The sequence below is a fragment of the Aedes aegypti genome, chromosome 1 (genome assembly GCF_002204515.2).
Source record: "Aedes aegypti strain LVP_AGWG chromosome 1, AaegL5.0 Primary Assembly, whole genome shotgun sequence".
Classification (NCBI taxonomy): domain Eukaryota; kingdom Metazoa; phylum Arthropoda; class Insecta; order Diptera; family Culicidae; genus Aedes; species Aedes aegypti.
This window is the reverse complement of record NC_035107.1, coordinates 292,847,631-292,870,926: the sequence shown is the minus strand read 5'-3', so window position 1 is coordinate 292,870,926 and position 23,296 is coordinate 292,847,631. Positions and strand designations below refer to the sequence as shown.

General features: G+C 36.3%; 1 protein-coding gene across 3 annotated transcripts in view; it reads left to right on the top strand.

The window, feature by feature from the left end:
- Positions 1-23,296, top strand: part of LOC5571436 (nucleolysin TIA-1) — an 824,623-nt gene that overhangs the window by 478,246 nt on the left and 323,081 nt on the right. The window lies entirely within an intron of this gene.

The window sequence follows — 23,296 nt, the reverse complement described above, 5'->3', positions numbered from 1 at the left end:
AATCGATTGCACACTTGAATGGGAAATCTGAGAACGAGAAAGGGCGACACCGGCGGATCTGATTCTTTGATGAAAAGCGGTTCTTCAATGTGGATGATTTAAAAAGGAAATAATCTGATTTCCTTTTTATTTGCGGGGAGATGCGATCCGAGCAGCGAAGAGGAGATGGAAAATCGATTGCATTTGAATTTAAATGACAGACTTTTTGATGATCTGCTTTTGATAAACGATTAAGAAGCGGAAAATTTTTTTCTTCAACTTTGAAAATTCTGAAAATATTGAATAACTTCAGAATAACACGCAATATTTAGCAACCACTAGGTCCGGGTGTTTTGAAATAGTCTATAGATTTCACGTATAATTACCCTAGGATATTCTCTTACTCTTCTTCAAGGCCTTCCATTAGACTTTCGAGCAAAATACCGCTCGCAATAGTTATTTTAGAGTGTATGCTGGAATATTGGTAGAGAATTGTTGAAAACAAATGATCATAAAATGTTTGAGAAGCATAGACATGTCCTTATAAGTTCGTAATCAAAAGGCCCAGTGCGTGTTTGATTAACTATTTGAGACATGACTTTGCGAAAAACAAAAATCTCTCTTGTGAGACTCAATTTCACGACTCTAGCGCTTAAACTAATTGATCTACACGAAGCCCACATCATTCATTCCAGATTCATTCTGGCTATCTATTCCAAATAATCATACACGAAGTTTCACAACAAAGCTTCACACCATTCAGGTATTGTTTGTGCTCAATTGCCGCTCATGAATTGATTTGAAGCTTCACCCAGCAGATAAAAGTTGGGATAGAACTTGCTCAGAGCAGTTGCAGTCATACGGTGCTCCATTTCTAGCAATTCCATCAGCGAAATTATTCCCAGCGATGGAAAAGTTGACCTTTCCAAGGTTAGAGTTGACGCAATTAAGTTACACAATTTAAGTTCAACCTGTAAAAATTAACCTCGACCTCGAGTCGAAACAGGAATTTGATAAGCAGCCTTACTATGAAAAACACTATATTTCTTATCCCGTTACGTGCTGCTGAAATGCTGATTGCTCTTCAGATAAAAAAAGAACAAATATGTGTCGTCTGAACAACGGTGCAGTGTAAACCCAGTTAGTAAAACTGAAGTAGCCTTAGTTCACTGGAATAAACACCAGCACCAGCTCGATATTCATGAATGGAGCCATAACATATTGAACAAGTGCATGCTGGGTACAAACCAGCACAACCGTTCGCCACAAAATCTTTCACTAAACTGACTCTCGACCACGCGATGAAGTCCAAATCAGTTTTCGCGCTCTTTCTCTCTCGAGCTGTCAATTGTGAAGAACACGTTCAAAAGATTCTTATCAGATGAAATGTATTGTACACTGACAAACGAATCTTACACACTGAAATAAATGCATGACGTAACATAATCTTCACTGACATAAATTGATAGAGTGGACAAGAGGGCGGATGTGGTAGCTTGAGTTTATATGTTGAATAATTAAAAAAAGAGCTTTAAAAGTCAATAATATTCTACCGTTCTCTTACACTAGGTCACTTTAGTGATTTATTCTTTATGACCTAATTTGGTGTTAAACAATCCTTTAACCCACAGCAAAAAGGTAAAGAAAAAAGCGTATTAAAATTAGGTTCAGATTACTAAAGAAACTATATTTTTACAAAAGAGAGCTAAATCTTGAGTTTTAACCCCATCTTGGGTACAATTTTTAATCTTTATGGTTGTTTAATCAAAAAATCCCATACTTTTAAAATTATTTACGCATATTTATCGATTTACAGCGAATTTTAAGCGTTTCGCTCCGAATATTTATGAATAGACATTATGAATATAATACATGGAAAATAAATTCGATTTCATTAAAGCAGTGTTCCCAATTTTGATGATATTCATTGTGCTCTGAGAGTTCTTCCGAAAATAAAATACTTGTTTTTCGTTTTTGCCTTAAATATTACGTGGGGACTAAACAAGCAATTTTATGAAGGCGTAGGTTATTTTTCATATTGAAACTTTATTGAAACTTCCGATACTTTTCAGCATGATACTTTTCAGCAGGCTTCTAATTGATGATGCTTTGGAAGAACAAGCGTTTTCTGACAATTAAAACAAAAATTGTCGAATTTTCCCACCAATTTCTAATAATCATTTTTTTCATAACTTCCAAAAATCGACCGCTCCAAACTTTTAACTTAAGTGCAAAACTTAATTATTTTGATGGCGTCCTAATTATCACAACATTGAACAATATTAGATGAACGATGTACGGAAAACCGATTGCGATTCCGTTTTTAGCAACAAAGTCAAAATTTTCAGTGGCCAAAAATGGAACCGATTTACTTGAAATGAGTGATTATTGAGCTTGATATATGTTTTACATTGAACCTTACAGAAATTTGCAAGATCCCGCTATGCAGCATCATGAGCCTGATAGGAATCTTCAGTTGCTCGTAAGGAATCTACAGGAAAATGATAGGGCTCTGAAGCAATTTGCTAGGAATCAGTGAGCACTCGCCTAGAATACTCAGGATCCCGCTAAGGATTTTTCTTATTATTATCATCTTTGGATTCCACTGCGATATTGCTTAAAATAATCAAGTTTCCGACGAAAATTTTCAAAAGTTTATTATTATTAGGCTACTACTAGCACTCCTCAAATTCCTCTGGAAACTTTTTCAAAATCACCAATATTTCGCCAGAACTAATAAAAATATCATTAGATATCCACATTATCCTGCTATCAAATTACATGACGCCCTAGCAATCTTCAAAGTTTATTAGGAATCACCAGATTTTGGACATAATCCCCAACAACCAAAACAATCTCAGGATCCCGCCAGAAACACTCAGTGTCCGCTAGGAAACTGCAGATATCTTCATGAATCCGTTAAATTTTCTGAGAAGTCCCCCAAGAATCAAGAATCCTCAAAGGATTCTCATAGACCCAGCTCGTAAGGAACATTTTGATAATGTTCAAACCCGTATCCTTGTATGGAAATCTTGTTTAGAACTCTGGATCGTCTCTTAACAAATCTAACGTCTCACAGAATGTCTAATGTTGAATTCGTTTATGACCCTAGGTTGGAACTGGCAAAACCCGTTCTGAATCACAGATTCAACCCCAACCCGATTCAGGTTCGACCAAACTACAACTTGCTTGACGTTGGTTTGTTTATGTGTTGATCATCGACCCAGTTCTTAAAAACGAAAACGACATTACAAAGAGAGAGCGTAGCTCTAAATGGCTGACGCAGAAAGATCAATGTACATACCAATATCACAGACAAAAAGTTAAAACACTATCCTTTTATCGCACGCTTCAATGATATTATTGAAAATAAAGTGTAGTTTGGACTTTGTTCGCATTTGTCATGGTGCCGGCGAAATTCTTAAAAAAAAAATAATATAAAAAGTATTAGAAAAAGCACTCTTTTCATGGATTATATTTTGACACTTCTGCAATAAAATAACGAAATTTATTTAATGAAATTCTTTAAAAGTTATGATACACGAAATTTTGCTGTATTTATTTATTAACATACGCATAATAATAAAAACAGTGAGCCAAAAAGTTGCGACGAAATTCATGATTGTAACTCGGTGTGAGTCATAGAGTTCTACTGGCAGACTCAAGTGGGCTGGTCGCTCAGTATTAATGCCTAAGCAAAGATATTGGTCAAGTTGAAATACTAGTGGATATTATAGACCTCATGAAACGTTGCGAATGCATGAGCCCTTAGTAGTTGGTAAGATGGGGGAATATCGACGAAAATTGAGCTACATTCCATCGGTGTTGAGTTAACCTGTTATTCAAATTCCTAAAGCAGCAGACACGAAAATATTTACAAAAAAATATAAATTTTAATGGTATTTAAAAATGTTGCCAAAAACGGATCCATTCTGTTGCCATAATCGGGGGATTCCAAAAACGGAATCCCACTGTTAATCAAAAATATATGAACAAGGTGCCCACTTAATAAAATGAACAGCCCTTACTTTTTTTTCAAAATTCAGGTCTTGAAATAAATTTTTTGAATTGGCGTATTTATTGATTTTTTCTTTAATTTGAAAATTTTTGGTTCTATCGCGTTTATCAGACATCACAGTCGGAAACACTCAACTTTCTAAAGTGTATTAAACCAATTTTGATAAATCGCGCTTTTAAGTTAGAACGTCCAAATTTTCAATATAAAATCCCAAACTGCCAAATTGCTCAATGCAAATTTGAAGTATTCTAGCCGAGCAAATGATTGACAATAAAAAAATCACAACAGTGCTGCCAAATTATCTTTTTCGATTGAATTTCTATTAAGTGATATCTAACCACATGTGCATGCAACATTCTAGAAGCTCTTGTAATTTAAAACGATTTTTGAAACTATCCAGTCAAGTATTAAGGAGCAGTGTTGCCAAATGTGCGAAATATGTCTGAAAATCGATTTTTTTTGTCATAATTTGAATAAGGGCACTTCCATGATTCACTACGGCATGTTTTTTTTTTTTAACGAATTGTCTGAAACTTTGCGATAAGAAGCCCTTCAATGCGCCGCATATTGTGCCAAAGGGAATAATCTGCCGGAGTGAATCAAAAGTGCCAAGAATAGGATCCAGCTCCCAATATAATCTAATAATCCTCTAAAAAAACAAAGCATGTTTATTATTTAAATTCTGCAAATCTGGCAGCACTGGCTTCTCAAGTTTGACATGAGTATATCTATTGTTTGTTAATATAATAACTGGAATGAGAAAATATTACAGATAATACGATTGATAAAATTGTTGATCTGGGTACACTGTTCTGAACCTTTGTTATGTATGTTGTTTATTTTATTGAATCCTTGATCCTGGAATCAAAAATTTAAAAAAAAAATCAACGTTAAATCTTTTTAAAATTGCGAATAAGTTTTTTGGCACACTGTATCCAAAATATCGGTTTTCCCATGGGCCGAGAAGTTGTTCGATTGGCATAAAAAATTGGCTTTTCGCATGTTTCAAGCCAATAAACATTTGACCAAAATTTGATTGAAATGGTAAATATAATGTTTGTTCTTTTATGTGTAGTCACGGTACGTAATCGACCTTAGTTATTAATTTGCACAAGCATTTTGAAGTAGGAAAAAAGCCCTTTTGAATGTTTTTCTTTCAAAATACTTCTCCCAATTCATAGTTGCCGCTCCGTGATTGACCAGAACAATCAAAACCGCACAAGTAATCAAAAGAAGTAGCTCGGTGGTAGCATTTCATCTTCAGTGTACAATTACGAGGCCTCCAAACCTGGTAATGCCAATAACGGCCCTGGCCACGTCCTTACGGTTATCGGGAGAAGGGATGGAATGTTAGTGGGACGTCTATCGCTACTTGAAACCGAGATCACCTCTGCATCTTCATGGTTTTCTCAGGAAAGAATTTTGTTAGCGATCCAAAGTAGTCTACACCATAGACGAAATAAAGACCTCCATGTTCCTTGTAGTTGCTCAAAGGTATTAAAGCAAAATCTAGAAATCCGTGAAAAGTGCAGTACCTAGGGACCAAATGCAGTACTAGAAGTGGCACCTATTCTGAACCCGACTACTATGTCTCTATTCGAAAGAGAGAAGCGAGAACATAAGGTGTGGAAGTCTGACACGAAACTATGAAACTTATACGGATCCTTAGTGTAACACATTTAAGAAGACACTCGATGGTCATTAGATAACAACTTAAAAAAGAATTATTAAGCTTTTTAACTGGAACTTACTCACCAACTTTGGCATTTTACATTGGAATTCATTTCAGCTGTTCAGATAACATCTTCTGATTTCATTTCAATGGGGCACTTTATGAATTTGTTGGTTAGGCTTTCCTCTTGAAGTGTTTCGCTTATTTATTCTTTTCTCTTCGTTAAAGTACAATTTAAAAAAAACTTAATTCATACAGCATCTTGGTCACCCTATACTAGCAACAATTTTAGTTTATTTATTTATTTATTTCTTACACCTTAAACACTAAGTACTAAACACTAAGACGAACGCAAAGTTAACTTTAACCGTCGCAGGACACAGTTTCAATGAAACATGATTTTGGTACACCAGATACAACTAAAATCCTTTGCCGTCATTAGCCACAATATATTAAAAATTATGTTTTGCAATACAAGCGAAAAATAGAGAATAGAAAATTTTTGACAATCACTTTCGCGCGCAACACACAACGATCTCCTGTTGAACAGCTTCTCGATGAATTCACCAAAAGTTTTTCCAAGAGTCTCATCTAACAACTTTTCTGAAGTTCTACTGAGGATCCTTGAAAAGTTATTTAAAAAAAGATTTATTGTGTTCCATTTTATTCATGTTTTGATTGAGAGTTTTTTGTAAACTTTTCCAGTAATTTGATTAGAAGTTGCTTTTCTTATATCATTCGAAGAATTCTGTCTTGATTTTTTACAGGAATTTTCATACAGTATTTATACAGCAATGTTTCCCTAAATTTCCGCAGAAAATCTTTCAACAAATAATACAGCAATTTTTCTAGGAATTTGAAGAATGATACTGGAATGAACTCTTTCAAATATTACTTGTGAATTTTTCCAGGAGTTCTTGGAGGAGTTCATGTATAAATCTTCGATTGAACTGCTGGACTTTCTGCAAGTACGCTTAAAATAATCTCAAGAGAAGCTTCTGAGCAAGTTTCTGTAAATATTTAGAAGGTCTCTCTTAATCTACCATTGAAGAAATATTTGAATGAATCTTTGGACGAGTTTTAGAGATCTGGAAGATGTATCACTGAAAGAGTGACTGGTGCCAATTCTAATAGAATAAAAGAACAAAAGCTCTAGATGAACTTTCACAGATGTTCCCCATTTACGCAAGAATCTCCTGAGCAATTCCTCACGAAAGGGAACTAATAATGCATTTATGGCGTAAAATATCCTGAGGATATTCTTGAACAATCATACATTTATTGCAGAAAAAAGTGGTACCGCAAGGTAGTAATCTCGGTCCACTTCTATTTTCCATCTTCGTCAACGATGTGTCGCTAATACTGCCGCCTGGAGTAAAGCTGTTTGATGCAGACGATGCAAAACTATACATTGTTGTCAACTGTATTGATGACTGTATCGAACTGCAGACACTCTTATGCAGGTTTGAGCGATGGTGTGTCCATAACTGCCTCACCTTGAGCATCGAAAAATGCCAGGTCATTACGTTCGGCAGGAAGCGTAAACCAATAACGTTCCAATACGCACTCTCCGGTAAATTCCTGGAACGGGTACAACGTGTACGAGATCTTGGTGTTATCTTAGATGAAAAACTCACATTCCGTTCTCACTATGATGATATCATAGCAGGAGCAAACCGACAGCTCGGGTTTATAATGAAAGTTACCACTGATTTTCAAGACCCGCTTTGTTTGAAAGCGCTGTGCTGCGCACTAGTGCGGTCCATACTTGAGTTTGCCGACATCGTTTGGTGTCCGTTTCAGACTACCTGGGTATCGCGCATTGAATCAGTGCAGCGAAAGTTTGTGCGCTTTGCACTAAGGACTCTTCCATGGCGCAAAGATCAGCACCTTACCTCTTACCACGATCGCTGTCAGCTACTGGGCATATTGACACATTAGAGAACAGACGTCGAACTGCACAGGCCATGTATGTAGTGAAGCTGCTAAATGGAAACATAGATTCGTCCGAACCCGTCCCTTTCCTCGTACTTTGTAGTTGTATATCTCTCACTTGCTTCTGTCTTCCATTCTAAATCTATCACACTCAAAATGTTCGTTCATAGCAAACGCTAGAACCAGAAACTGACAAGAAACCGTTTCCCTAACGCTTCCATTCTTCCACGCGTATGCCTTTCCTTACGCCTGATACATAGGCAGTCTGCTAACAACAAAAGCAAACCCTCTGCTATGCCTTTCCCCCAATCCATACACTCCCGCATGAACTGGCGTAGATGCAGTCGGACTCCACGGTCTACAGTGGGCTAGTATAAGTGCAACATCATTTCCTCCCCCTTCCCCACATTGGTCTGCATTCTGACGTGGCAGGCGCCATTATAGCCTGAAAATAGAAGATCACCAGCACTTATACACTGAGGGTGTCTGTTAGTCCCAAGCAGTCATTCGGTTGGTTCCTTGTGTAAGTGCAGCTGATCTGGCGATACTGGAGTAGCATCCACGGGCGGCCAATCAAGCTCAAGCTCAAGCTCAATCCCATGCAGAAATTCTCAGTCCTGTCGTCCTGCTTAGTCGCGCTTAGTCGATGACTAAGAAGCTTTTCTCAGACTTTTCATAACAAGTTTCAATTCATAAAAAAAAATAAGTTTTGATATCTTTGCAAGATTATTTGCTGCTTAACGCCCTATATGACATCAACCCAAATTTTAAGCTGTATCAACGCTCTAGTGTAATTTGGCCTTTTCTGACGTAGATCTCAGCGAAGTCATAAGCGTTTAAACGCCCTTTAGAACATCAATCAAAATTCCCTAACTGTATCAACGCCCTGTTGTATTTTGACCTTATCTCCAATAAATCTCTGCGAGGTCATGAATGTTAACGCTTTGCCGGACACCAGCAAATATTCTCTCGCTGTATCAACGCCCTGGTAAATTTGGTTTACGTAGACTTTCGCGAAGTCATGAGATCCTTAACGCTCAGTAGACTATCAAACGTAGATCATTGCTAGGTCATGAACATGTTAACTCTCTGTATGACTTCCATCGAAATGCCCTAGCTGTATCACCGCCCTGGGTGGTTTTGATCTTATCTCACGTAGATTTTTGTGAAGTGAAGAACATGTTAACGCCCTGTAGGACATCACACAAAAATTTATAACTGTATTTATGCCCTATAGTGATTTGACCCTTTTAACGCCCCTTATGACTTCAATCGAATTCAAAATGATAGCTGAATCAACTCCCTAGTGAATTTTGATCTTATCGAACATAGAGTATTGCGAGGTTAAGAGCATGTTAACGCCCTGTATGACTTCCATCTAAATTTCCTAGCAGTATCTATGCCCTGGTATGTTTTGATCTCACTTTATGTAGATTTGTTCGAAGTCATGAGCATTTGAACGCCCTGTAGGACATTATTGAAATTCCATTGCTGCCCCAGCGCTCTGGAATTATTTTAGCTCATCTGTAGATCTTTGCGAGGTCATTAACAGCCCTGTATAACTTCAATCGAAATTTTCTAGTTGTATCAACGTCCTGTTGAGTTTTGATCTAATCTCATGTAGATATTTTGAAGTCAAGATCATTTTAACGCCCTGTAGGACATCAATCTAAATTTTCTAGCGGTATCAGCGTCTTGAAATGTTTGTTTTTATCATACGTAGATCTTCGCGATGTCATGAGCCTGAAGCCCTGTAGGACATTAATCTAAATATTCGAGCTGTATCAACGCCCTGGTGATTTTTTACCATATTTCTCGTTGATTTTTGTGAAGTCATTAGCATGTTAACGACCTGTTGGACATCAGATTAAATTTTATGTGGTATCAACACCCCGGCTAATTTCGACCTTATCTCAAGTAAAATGCGATAGTATGAGCATATTAACGCCTTGTATGACTTCCATCGAAATTACCTAGCTGAATCTATGCCCTGGTGAATTTCGACCTTATTTTACGTAGATGTTTGCGTAGTCATTTGCTTGTTAACGCCCTGTAGCACATTAGACTATATATTCTAGTAATACCAGTTCTAGTATGAAGTCGTGAGCATTTTAACGCCATGAAGGACATCAGACTAAATATTCTAGCGCTCCGGAGTGTTTTAACTGAATCTCAAGTAGATCTTTACAAAGTCATGAGCATGGTAACGCCCTGTACTACATTATTCTGAATTTTCTAGCTGCATCAACGCCCTGTGAATAAATATAATTTTATACATTTGCGAGGATATGAACATTTTTATGCCCAGTATGACTTCAATCTTAATTTTCTAGCTGTATCAGCGATCTGAATTGTTTGACCTAACCACACGTAGATCTTTACGAGGTCATAAGCATATCAACGCCCTGTAGGATATTGAAAGAAATTATCGTAGATTTTTTCATATTCTTAAGTATGTTGATTTTTTACCAGAATTAAAATTTATTTTTACTCTGTGTGGCAAGTTGAAACGGGTGGGGCAAGTTTAATGCAAAGTTTGGAAAATAATGTTAATAAATGAAGGAAGGTTTTTTAATACTCAAAATTTGCTTAGTTTGTTAACTTAGTTAAATTTCACATCACTATAAAATTTCAAAAATATGGTTTATCTTATTTTATTTTTTTCATGTGCAACTAATGTTCAAACATAAGAAAAATTTGGATAAATTATAAAGCACATAATTGAATATAAATTCTATTTTTCAAAGTTAGAATTTAGCTCAGCATTGATTGAACTTGAGTAAAAATAACTGAAAACAAATACGTTACACCGGGACAAGTTTAACCCACTCACTTAAACTTGTCCCGGTGTAACGTATTTGTTTTCAGTTATTTTTACTCAAGTTCAATCAATGCTGAACTAAATTCTAACTTTTAAAAATAAAATTTATATTCAATTATGTGCTTTATAATTTATCCAAATTTTTCTTATGTTTGAACATTAGTTGCACATGAAAAAAATAAAATAAAAAATGTTGTTGAACATTAAGGTACATTAAACTGCATAAATGGAACAATAATTAACAAATTACTAGTGAAATTTTGGAAAAATCGCTGCACTCATGTGGGATTTAAACCCACGACTGTTGTTTGCTAGATGAGCACTTAAACCATCCGAGCTATAAAGCCATATAATGATCCAGTACCACAGAAGGTTACAAGTTTTGAGTTCAAATCTCAATAGCTCACGCAGATTTTCATTATAACTTAAAAATCTAAGCCTTGAGCCAACATAACTTTAGTATCCAGACTTAAGTAGTAACATTGATACCAGAATTCAAGATAAATGGATTGTCGAAGAATATACGATAGTTATGTTGAAAGATGTTGGTTTGGATGGTTTTGAACCCAGTTTAACAATGCAAGCATGAAATGATTGTAATTTTCCAAGAAATCGTTCGATCCCGAGCAGGCGTCAAAGGCTTTGTAATTTATAGTTCTAAGATGCTTGGACGCCTCTTTCGTAGTTTGACGATTTAAATTAAACTATTCTTTTTCTCGTTCCCATGAGCTGTCCTGAATTCGAATCAAATTGAGTGGAATATGTGGCAAAAGTAAGGAAGCATCCGGAATAAGAACCATGAAGATTTCACATACCTATATCTATTTTTTGAAATTGTTCATGTTGTGGAATTGAAATCTTCACCAACTATTCGAAAGTTGAGCGTTTTGAAGGCTCGATAAAGCGACTGAACCAAAGAGATGATTTATGATGATTTATTTTATACGATTTTTGATGAGTTGTACTTCACTAAGGCCTTAGTTTCCGTAATAGGAATCAAAATGGTAGACAAAAGAGATAAAAGATCTAAAACTTATATCTAAAATTTACCCCAGGATTACCATTAGCATATCTTTCAACATTTTAAAATTGACAAACAATAATAATAATAATAATAATAATAATAATTATTACCATTAGCATATCATATTTAGCTTTTGTAAGATCTAAACAATAGCAGCAATCATCAAAATTTGCAATGGCTCGTAAGTGCCTGGAATAAAATTTTGATGTTATCTTTAGATCTTTTATCTGTTATTATGTCAATCCAATCAATATCAAATCAGATAATCCTCGAATTATTCCTACAAAAATTAATTCTTGAAATTTTCTAAGGAGTTCGGACAAAATATGATATAATTCTAAGCATTATGTAACAGTTAGGCCCAGATGTAACAGTAGGGGCCCAGATAGCCGTAGCGGTAAACGCGCAGCTATTCAGCAAGACCAAGCTGAGGGTCGTGGGTTCGAATCCCACCGATCGAGGATCTTTTCGGGTTGGAAATTTTCTCGACTTCCCAGGGCATAGAGTATCTTCGTACCTGCCACACGATATACACATGCAAAAATGGTCATTGGCATAGTAAGCTCTCAGTATGTAACAGTTTCCTCAATGTACTTTCCCTGAAATAATTTTACTCAAAAAATAAACTCCTCAAAAATCTTATAAAGAATATCTTCCGTCAATTCCATTTGAAAATTCTCAACAAACATTCATATTAAATCTAAAGCAATTCGTTCAATTCACTTTCCAGTGTAATGAAGTTAATGAGTTAATGTAATTTATGAAAATTTATCGAGGGCTTCTCTGAACAAGATATGAAACTCTTGAAAAGCTCTCGATTTTTTTTTAAATAAAAAAATTGTCACCTTCATAGAACAATCCTAAGGCAAAATTCTAGGCGAAATCTTTGGAAATTTCCGGAATAATGTTTGGAAAAACAGCTAGTAAGGTAGGTGTACCAGTTTTGGCCACCCTAAGGAAAAATATTATTTTATACATAAATCAAACGACCTTTGGTTACTGTCAATACATCAAACGAAAGCTTTCAATCCATGCTCAGCAGGGAAAATATAAAAACTAATCAGAAACTTTGTTTTTGTATTAAAAATAGTGTTGGCGAATACTGGATCACTTGCACCAGTATTCGCCACGATTTTAATTTCGGTTCCTGAATTCGCCACTTACGTTGATTTCTTATGGAGGGTGGCGAGTCAGGAACAGGTGGCGAAAAATAGGTGCAAAGAAGCAAAAATTTTGAGGAAAATGATTTTTTTCTATTATTTTCTGAGAAAACTTTGCGGTTTCCAAGAAAGTTTCCGTATCATTTTAAATCAACTTAGCGAACACTTAACAATTTGCAACCATATATGTCGTAAAACGGTATATAATCTGGGGTGGCGAATAACTGGTACATGGCGAATACCGGTACACCTTCCCTAACACTTGATAGAGCCGTAAATATGGTAAGGGACGGTTCAAATATTACGTAACGCAGCGGAGGGAGGGAGGGAGTCTTACATAGTGTTACGGTCCACACAAAAATTTAAAATTTTCCTTACAATAGCTGTTACGTGGGGGAGGGAGGGGGTCTGAAATTGGCAAATTTTGCGTTACGTAATATTTAAATGAACCCTAAACGCAGAGTCGTGGGTTAAACTCCAACCGGCTGAGGATCTTTTCGAGTAGGAAATTTTACCGACTTCCCAGGACATAGAGCATCTTCGTGCTTACCACACAATATACGCATGGAAAAATGGTCAACTGGCATAGAAACTCACAATTGAAAGTGTAGAAGAGAAGCAGAAGTAATGTCAAAAAGAAGAAGAATGCTTGATCATTTGTTTTCAATATTTCTGGACAAGGCTATCGATGAAAACTAGTTGGCTTAAATTTCACGAAACTTTCGTGTACATCTTCACTACAGTAGTTTAAATGCGTTAATCTTATCCAGTAGCTTTTGTAGGGTGCATGAGTTCTTCAAATCCATCGTGCTCATACAAGCTGCAATTGCGGTAAATTTAGATGGAAACTGAGTATATTTCTGGGTTGTTTTGAGCAACCGGCGTTTTGCGAGCTTCAATGCATTTTTCCTATAGCAGTGATAGGCGTGATTTTCACTGGTTTTGATAATTAGAATTTGATTTGCTTAGCTACTGTGAATCTTGGAAGAAATTAATAGATATTTTTTTTGGGTAATTTTAAAATGTCGATGTAACAATATTATAAGGTTTTGTTAAAAATCTTCAGAAATTTTCTGAGAAAAAAATATTGCCGGGATAATTTAAGAAATTTGTTCAACATGAACCTCTGCTAGATTACGGTATTTCTTAGGAATTTTAGGAGTTTTTTTATCAACTTAAGAATAAATTGTTTAAAAAACTCATGAAAGGATCTCTTTTTGGATTTTTTTAGGAATCCGAGGAGAAATTTTTGAATGATTAAACTAAACGTTTGCTCTTGAAATTTTTGAAAGGGTGCATTAAACAGAATAATACATAATCTTATGAGAAACTTTTACAAGAATCCTTAGAGGATTGCTGAAGAAATTGTTGGATATATTAGTGGTGATATTGTAGGAAAACTGCCTAGATTTTCTGGAGCAATTTCTGCAAATTTCATGAAGTTTGTAAATTATGGAGAAATCTTAAGATAATTCTGAAATAAACACTGAATAAGTTTCCGAACATTTCTTCACCATTTTTCTAGTAACTTGTAGGTAATTTAACCTGAATTTGAACAATTGCACGATCGATGATGAGGGTTTTTGAAGAATTTCTAAGGTAACCTTCAAATTTCATGGAAGATCTCGGATTCTTACACAACTCACATACATTTAAAAAGATCCACTGCAACCATCCAAAAGTTTAATAACTAAGAATCGAGGGACATAACGTCCTTTTAACCAGAACATGCTTCGCCCTCCTTCCAGAAAAAAATCTTACCTGCGAAAAGATATTGAAAATGACTCAATTATGTTGTGTGCAGGACATATCTGTTCACTGGAACTGTTTCTTCGAAATGCAAGTAAAGTACCCCGGGTGGAAAGTTGTATTACAATGCTAATTTTTTTCCGTATTTTCGTATACTAAATTATTGGTGATTCTTTATTGCGAAACGCCCTCATAAACGTTAAGGAATAAAGCGCCCTCTAGGCTGTAAGGACGCCCCTCACAAAAGGTGACGACTAAGTAGCTTAAATTTTACGACGACAGGGCTGGAAATTCTAGAAACATTTCTGGCTGCTTAAGGTTGATTTTGGGACTCATTCGCTACCCATCAAGTTTTCAGACTTTTTCCTACCTTACAAATTAGGGGTCGAAAAATTTAATAAAATGTACTACACTTAACCCACTGTATTAGAAGGTTCAGGGTTTACATCGTATGAAAAAGTTTAGTATAACCAGTTAGCTCACAAAAACACAAGGTGTTAAAAAGTGTCATATTTTGTGAAACTAGCGAAAAATGGCATTTAGGTCGCTCACCCACCCCTGATTAAAATTTTGGTTACACCCATAAGCAGAGCCTGCATCTCAGCTTAGTGTTCTAGGAACAAATCCATGGACCTATGCACTGGTTCACTATTTGGAAACTAGTGAATTCGGTACCGCTCAAACGTCAAATTAGTGAACTCGTGCATCGGTCCATAGTTATGAAAGAGTTTTCAGCCATTTTCTTTTGTTTTTGTCTTTGCATACAGCGTGACAAGCAAGAAGGTACTCCACTCCTTGGAAATTTGAGAATATTTCCAGAAAGATCCTCAATCGATGGAATTCGAACCCAACATTATCAGATCACCATTTTGTTCTTTGCTCTGGAATGATCCTCCTTCAAAAGACTTCATCGCAACTCCATCATAGTTTATCGCCCCGAATCTCAAATTTACATCCACTTGTCGAGTCAGACTTGATTCTCTAATGTGCTCTCAACGGAACGCCACAACAACAGACTAATTGTTACGCCTAATCCCACGTAATCCAATTTAGGACAAATGTTTCCCCAAGCAAACATTCATCATCCATCCAAAATGACACCTAATATCAGAGCCCAGACCCGAAATGCCACATCAATGTCTCGCACGTGTGTGCGACTGTCACCTTTCCAAACTAAAACAAGCTCAACTCTTAGCTAACAGCGAGACGACGACGACGACAACACGAAACTCATCCATGGTAGTTACCCAAAACTCAATTTTCTTGTTTATCTTGAAACCGGGACACAATCCACTCCCCGCCGTTATTTGCCAATTCGGTTGATAAATCAGCCCCTCATTTGCGAACCTTTTTGTCTATCTCTCTGTCTCTTCGGATTGATCCCATCCTCCGAAGCCGCTGTCAAAATCCGAAGAGTAAACACATCGCAACTTATTTGTATCCGTTCATTGTTTCTCGACAACAACTCGAGGCGCTGATGAATGTCACATTCTTATCCCCCTCCAGCTTGCGCGCACGTGAGTGAGTTCAACATCCAAATCATGGCTTGCTTCTTCGGTGTTCATCCGGCGGCGAAAATGATGATCTTCGTCTTTACAGTATGCATGGGGTAACTAGGTTACCGCTTTCAGCGAGTTGTCATAATACACTGAAAGCTCCATTCAGAATGGGTCATGTTCTCGTACTCGAAATTCAGTTTGCTTCAAATTTCGAAGATTGATATCAATAAGACTAATAATGAGTCTTGTGTGACAAAGCTTACAAAATATCCATCAGTTTGTGCTCAACAAAAACCACGTAGCCTCAGATGAACACCAATTCTATTTGCGTAATATTACGTAAAATAAATGTACGTTAATGGAGGTTTTACTGTATACATACATTCCTGAAATTGGAGGATAATCCATCTTTAAAGGTGCTTCGCCAAAGGGGTTGGAGATTGTTTAGAACTTTTCCGTCAAATTCCGTCCTTGCGAAAGTGTGGTGTGACTAAGCAAACACCGTAGATCACAGCCTAGAGAAAGGGAGGGAGAGGGAAAGGATTCACAAGGTCGATGACGGAGCCCGAAATTCCATCATGTCACGGTTCACACGCATTCGTTCAATGGGGGGGGGGGGGTCTGCCGAAGGAAGAGATGTATCCTTGGTGATAAGTGCGATGAAAACTAATTCAATAATGACAGCTCGGTGGAACAAAGGGTTGTTGGGCAGGGATTTGAAGGCTTATTTGGAGGGAGGAGAATCGGAAGGCGACCCTTGTTTTGCGGCCCGTGAATTAGGGCTTCATTGGGTAAGTGCGGTGAGAATTTTTGGCAGCACTACAAATAAGGGCTAATTAGTGGGGTGGATTTTAAAATAACGTGAGCTGAGATTTCAATATCGGCCGACATTTTTTACAGTGCATCGCATTCTCATGCAATCTGAGGCCAAACAATTATCTTCTTCCAAACAATTCGTTTTTTTTTCAAAAACTTTTTAAAATTTGTCATATTATCTGTTTTTTCGCCTCTCTAATAGGGCTGAAAATGTCCTTAACCTATGCGTACCCAACGTCTGTTTTTGATGATTTTCAAATCTTCAATCAGCTGTCAAAAAGTAATTTTCCAACCGATTTTCTTGAAACCAATGGCATGCGATCCAGATTTGTCTAAATTTGCAAGGGCCGCAGAACGGAACCGGTTCACCTAATGGTTCCGGAGTTATTCCGGATTCCGTTGGGGTCAAAACCTGTCGAAATACGAATTTTCAAACAATTTTACTTCTTTACTCGTGCTATTCGATACTTTCATACATTAAATACTATCAATATATACAACCATATGCAATTAAGTGTTAATGACCTCTTTGGACACGACAATCCGTTTACATGTGCCAGATATGTTCCGGAAGTCCTGGGGGAGGTGGTCATACCCACAATGTTATCAGAACCATTCGTGCGACACCTCAATCTTCATGATTTGTTAAATAATGAGTGGAAATGGTCATTAGAAAGTTCAATGACCATTCGGGATTTACCTGGTCACACCGGACATGTTCCGAATACCCTAGCGGAAGTGGCCAATTCCACAATGCTGTATAAACCGTTCGTGCGACATATCAAACTTCATGATTTGTGGAAACAATAATGATAATAAATGTTCTGGATATCCATGACCATTCTGGATCGGGGTACACCGGACATATTCCGGATACCTTGAGGGAAATGGCCATTTTCTAAGTTTTTCCTAAACAATTCGTGCATCACCTCAAACTTCCAGATTTGTCAAATAATAAGTGGAAATGGTCCTTTGATAGTTCAACGACCATTCAGGATTGACCTGGCCACACCAGATATGTTCCGTACGGCCTGGCGGAAGTGGCCAATTCCACAATTCTGTTCATGCGACATATCAAATTTCATTTTTTTGCTGCATTCAACACCGGTTTCAGAACCAATCAGGACGGGTTCCTTTGTATACAATCTAGTTGCTTCAAGAAGAGTGGTCATTAGCTCAGTTTGTCCAAAACCATTCGTGTGTACCGTAATCCGGAGTAACATTGATCAGCGGGGTAACATTGATCGCAATGATCCTCCTCGTAAAAAGTTCAAATTAACATTTATCGATGAAATATTTTCAATGCATGAATGATGATTATCTTACTTTCATTCATGAGCAAATGATCATTAAGGTTTATGCGAAAAGTGAGTTGTATTTATGCGTATATTTTTCAATTTTTGGAAACAACAATATTCATGCTTATGGACGACACGATCAAAGAATCATGTCTCACATTCTATAAACGATATGGACGAAAAAATGGGGTTGATACTTAAAATGGCATCGCTGAAAATGATTCCGTTGTCAAAACTTGTTCAGTTAAGCATAGTTCACAAATTACTGAAAAGAATGCAGAATTTCTTTAGGAAATTGCCTTCCTTTAGGCGTATTCCACAATTTAATGTTTTTAATTTTGAAATAACTCAAAAAGTAAATGACTTGTAAGAGTTTGGCCTTCATGTTCGGCTTCAGTTACCATGATTTTAGTAAGTAATAACGTTTTCAATATTGCCGACCCCTTGTTTTCATGGGTGATCAATGTTACCCCATATCAGCTGAATATAAAAATTATTTGACGAATCGTTGTTTTTGAGGTGTTGTACAATTTTTTTTTGAAAAACTTATAAAATGGCCATTTCCCTTAAAGTATCCGGAATATGTCCGGTGTACCCATGTCCAAAATGGTCATGGATATCCAGAACATGTATTTTCGTTCTTGTTTCCACAAATCATGAAGTTTGATATGTCGCACGAACGGTTTATACAGCATTGTGGAACTGGCCACTTCCGCAAGGGTGTTCGGAACATGTCTGGTGTGACCAGGTCAATCCCGAATGGTCATTGAACTTTCTAATGACCATTTCCACTCATTATTTGACAAATCATGAAGATTGAGGTGTCGCACGAATGGTTAGGATAACATTGTGGGAATGACCAACTCCCCCAGGACTTCCGGAACATATCTGACACATGTAAACGGATTGTCGTGTCCAAAGAGGCCATTAACACTTAATTGTATATGGTTGTATATATTGATAGTGTTTTATGTATAAAAATATCGAATAGCACGAGTAAAGAAGTAAAATTGTTTGAAAATTCGTATTTCGACAGGTTCTGACCCCAACGGAATCCGGAATAACTCCGGAACCATTAGGTGAACCGGTTCCGTTCTGCGGCCCTTGCAAATTTTGACAAATCTGGATCACATGCCATTGGTTTCAAGAAAATCGGTTGGAAAATTACTTTTTGACAGCTGATTGAAGATTTGAAAATCCTCAAAAACAGACATTGGGTACGCATAGGTTAATAAAGATAATAATAATAATAACCTTTCTGATAGAATTCAATTGAATATTAAGAACGCTTTGCATATTTTCTTTTTAACAAACTTCTATGGAGACTTCTTAAAAGTCTTCTGTGGAAAATTCTATGCGTTCTGCCCTCCGTGTAGATTTATGCACATACTTCTAAGGAGTTGTCTGTGGAATCTTTTGTCCATACTTTTGTGGTATCTGATTTACGGATTTCGTTGGGAAATCGGATGAAGCTTTTCGAACATACCCATATGAGGTCTTCTGTGATGACAATTGTAAAGACTTCTATTAGGACCCTTGTGAAGAACTCTGTAGTTACTTCTGTGGAGACTTATGTAAACACTCCTAGCGGTTCCATTTGAATTCGAATGTCGGTTTACTTTTGAATTTTTTGATTTGGATGAAATTTTGCACATGCTTTCTTTATGCCCTTAAATGCCTTTTTGCATCATCGGCTCGCCATTTTGACTCTAGCCTTACTTTTGAGAAGGGCCTAAGAAAAAAATCCTTAATAATTTTCAAAAAATTATAACTTAGAAACGGTTTGTCCGATCAGTTTGGTGCCTTCCGCAAAGTTTTAGGTTATTGTTGGGACTATCTGGAAAAAATATACACTGTAAAAAAATGTTGTAATTTTTTATTTATCGAAAATAAAGCTTAAAAATCAATTTTCTCAAAAATCGTATATATGATTTTTTTTTATTTTTTTATATGTTAAAGTAGACGAAAAATGCAGTCTTTTGCACAGTGGGTCAAGATGGAGAAATCATGGACAAAAAAGTTATGATTTTTTAAAAAAAAAAGGTGAATTTGTTGAAAATGGTCATAATAAACTTTTCAAATGTTTCGGTAGCAATTAGCAAAATTTTCTCATATACAGGTCGGACTCGATTATCCGGAGTGTCGATTTTTTTTCACTCCGGATAATCGAATTTTCCGGATAATCGAATCACTAAGAAAAATATTGAAATCTTTGATAAAGGAACTAAAATATTATCTTTTTTCGGTATTTTATTTATATGATGCGGTGGTGTAGCCAGAATTTTTTTCTAGGAACAGTACGGGCCTTCACAAGAAAAACAAATTTTTGACCAGCATACACAAAAAAACACTTTTTCAAACCCCCTCTTCTTAAACACGGTCTTAACTGCAAAATCATTCATATTGTATATGACAATACCAAATTTTCTCAGATGTATGCATGAAAATTGAAAAACAACATCAAAAACCAAATTCCGGATAATCGAGTCTAAAATTCCAGATAATCGAATCCCGGATAATCGAGTCCCCGGATAATCGAGTCCCCGGATAATCGAGTCCGACCTGTACCTTTTTTGTTGAAAATTTTGCGTACTTTCATAAAATCGGGTCGAAAAGCATTCAAAAAGTTTATTTAGACCATATTGAAAAATCATAACTTTTTTATCCATGATTTCTCCATCTTGACCCACTGTGCAAAAGACTTCATTTTTTGTCTACTTTAACATATAGAAAAAAAAAAACAAAAAAATCATATATACGATTTTTGAGAAAATTGATTTTTAAGCTCTATTTTCGATATATAAAAAATGACAACATTTTTTTTGTACAGTGTATATTTTTTCCAGATAGTCCCAACAATAACCTAAAACTTTGCGGAAGACTCCAAACTGATCGGACAAACCGTTTCTAAGTTATATTATAATGACCGAAAATTGAAAATTATATCATAATTTTGTATTTAAATCGCTGCATCTTTAAAATCTATGAAATTTGGGAAAAAAGTCGTCATTTTCTGTGGAACCGCTCCTCTGCAACAGACTTCTATTTCTAGGCAGACTGCCGTGGCAACTTTATTTGAGTCCCTGTGTAGACTCTTATGCAAATGACTGTGGAGACCTCTATGGACATGTATGTAGAGACTATTGTGGAAACTTCTGTGAAGTATTTCGTGAAGACCTCTATCAAGATATCTTTGTTTTCTTTTATACAGATTTCAGTGCAGATTTTTGTCACGACTTTTGGATAAAAAGTATCGGACACATAAAGTAATTTCCCATACAAAATAATCAACTTCAGAGAGCTATATCTCCGCCATTTCTCAGCCGATTTTTCTAATTTTTTTCTGTGACGAACTACAAATTTCCTCAATTTTTGAAAACATTAAATTTGTGTGAGAACTATTGATTCAAAAGTTACAGATAGGTTGAATTTTGACATAAAAAATGCACCAAGACACAAAGTGATGTAGCAGAAAAACTACGCGTCGTAGCATTTTGGTGTCTTCAGCGCATTTGTTCATTGCGTGATAAGGACCAAATGCGCTGAAGACACCGAAAGGATGCGACGCATATTTTGTCTGATACATAACTTTTCGTCTTGGTACATTTTTTATGTCAAAATTCAACCTATCTGTAACTTTTAAATCAATAGTTTTCACACAACTTTTTCAATAGTTATCAAAAATTGAGGTAATTTGTAGTTCGTCACAGAAAAAATGAGAAAAATCGGTAGAGAAACGGCGGAGATATAGCTCTCTGAAGTTGACCATTTTGTATGGAAAAACGGCTTTGGTGCATTTTATATGTCCCATACTGTAGTTTTATAAAGACTTGTGTGAGGATCACTGAGTTTAAGCCTTTGCGGATTCAGACATCTGGGAAAACATGTAAGGATACATATTGCCATACTTCGTTTAAGACTTCTGTATAGATTTATGTGGAGTATCTCTGAACTTTTGTAGAATACTTTAGTGGAGACTTATGTGAAGGCGTCTGCAGGAACTTATGTGAAGTGCCAAAACGTTTGTGGAGAACACTGCGAAGATCACTGTACAAACACATGGGACGCCTCCAGCGCCTCACACTAGGGCAGAATCGGACAAACTCGGAAACAACTTGGAAATTTGTCGTTTGCGGCAACTATTTTCAGCATAAAACAACGATCATCTTTACCGAAAAAAACATACGTCTAAACTACCATTTGATCGAAATAACATCTGAGTCAATTATGCGAATAACACTAAAAAACATGATTTTATCTCTAAACATCGGCCTCATTGAAAGGATCATTTTCGCAGAAGACTTCAAACTTCTATCTCTTCATTCCGAAGAACTACAGATTGTATACGCGTTTTTTGATTCTGCCCCTGTGTGCGTCTATTGCGGAAATCCTTATGGAAGCCTCTTGTGGGGAGCTCTGTAAAAACATTCACATAAATTTCTGTGGTGAAAGCTGCGCTTTGCACAAACCTCTTTTTTCACAGTAAAGACCTCTGCATAGACCTCTTTATAACTAGCTGGAGAGATTGTTATGGAGTACCCTGTAGGCACCTCATTTCTGTACAGATCTGCTTGAGTGCCTCTGGTTTAGTATACTTTTTTATGCTCTAGATATTATCTTCCAATCGGGATCGAGATCTATTACAAAGTATAAACTTACGCTCACCTAGAAGGGATCGATTGGTGAGAGCTTCTGTAGAACTTTCCTGAGTAGTTCCAGGATTTACAAAACCTCTCCAATGAGATGAAGAAGCTCCCAAAAGATCCTTTCAGAAGTATCAGAAAGCACTTTCTAGAAGGTGACGAAGATACTCACCATAAACTTTAAGAAAGGTTTTAGAGGAAATTTCGCAAAGCCTTTCTGAAATAGTTCTGAAAGAGCTTTCCATGAAGAATCTAATTTAATGCTTACGTAAAATATGATCATTTCCTGGACGAAGTTTTTACAAGAATAGCTAAAATATTTCCAAGAACTTCAAAATAGGAGCTCTCAGACCATTTAATAAGAAATTTTTCGAAAGATCTCAAAACATTTTGATCAGCGATTTTCAAAGAATTATCGTGGAATTCCTTCAAGAAGCTTACTTAAAGCTTCTATACAAGTCAAAGTTTTTCGTGATTTCCAATGTCTGTAGGTAGCTAGTAGCTCGTTCCGAAATGTTTAGGATTAATTTTAGGAAGCTTTTTGGAAGCTTTTCTTGATGATTCATAAAAGTTTAGAAAGTTATTCCCAAGAGCTTCCGAAGTAGTATAAAATTAGTTTTCATTGAAGTATATCAATGGCTTCTAAAAAAAAACTCACTCAAAAGCTTCGGGAGAACCTTCT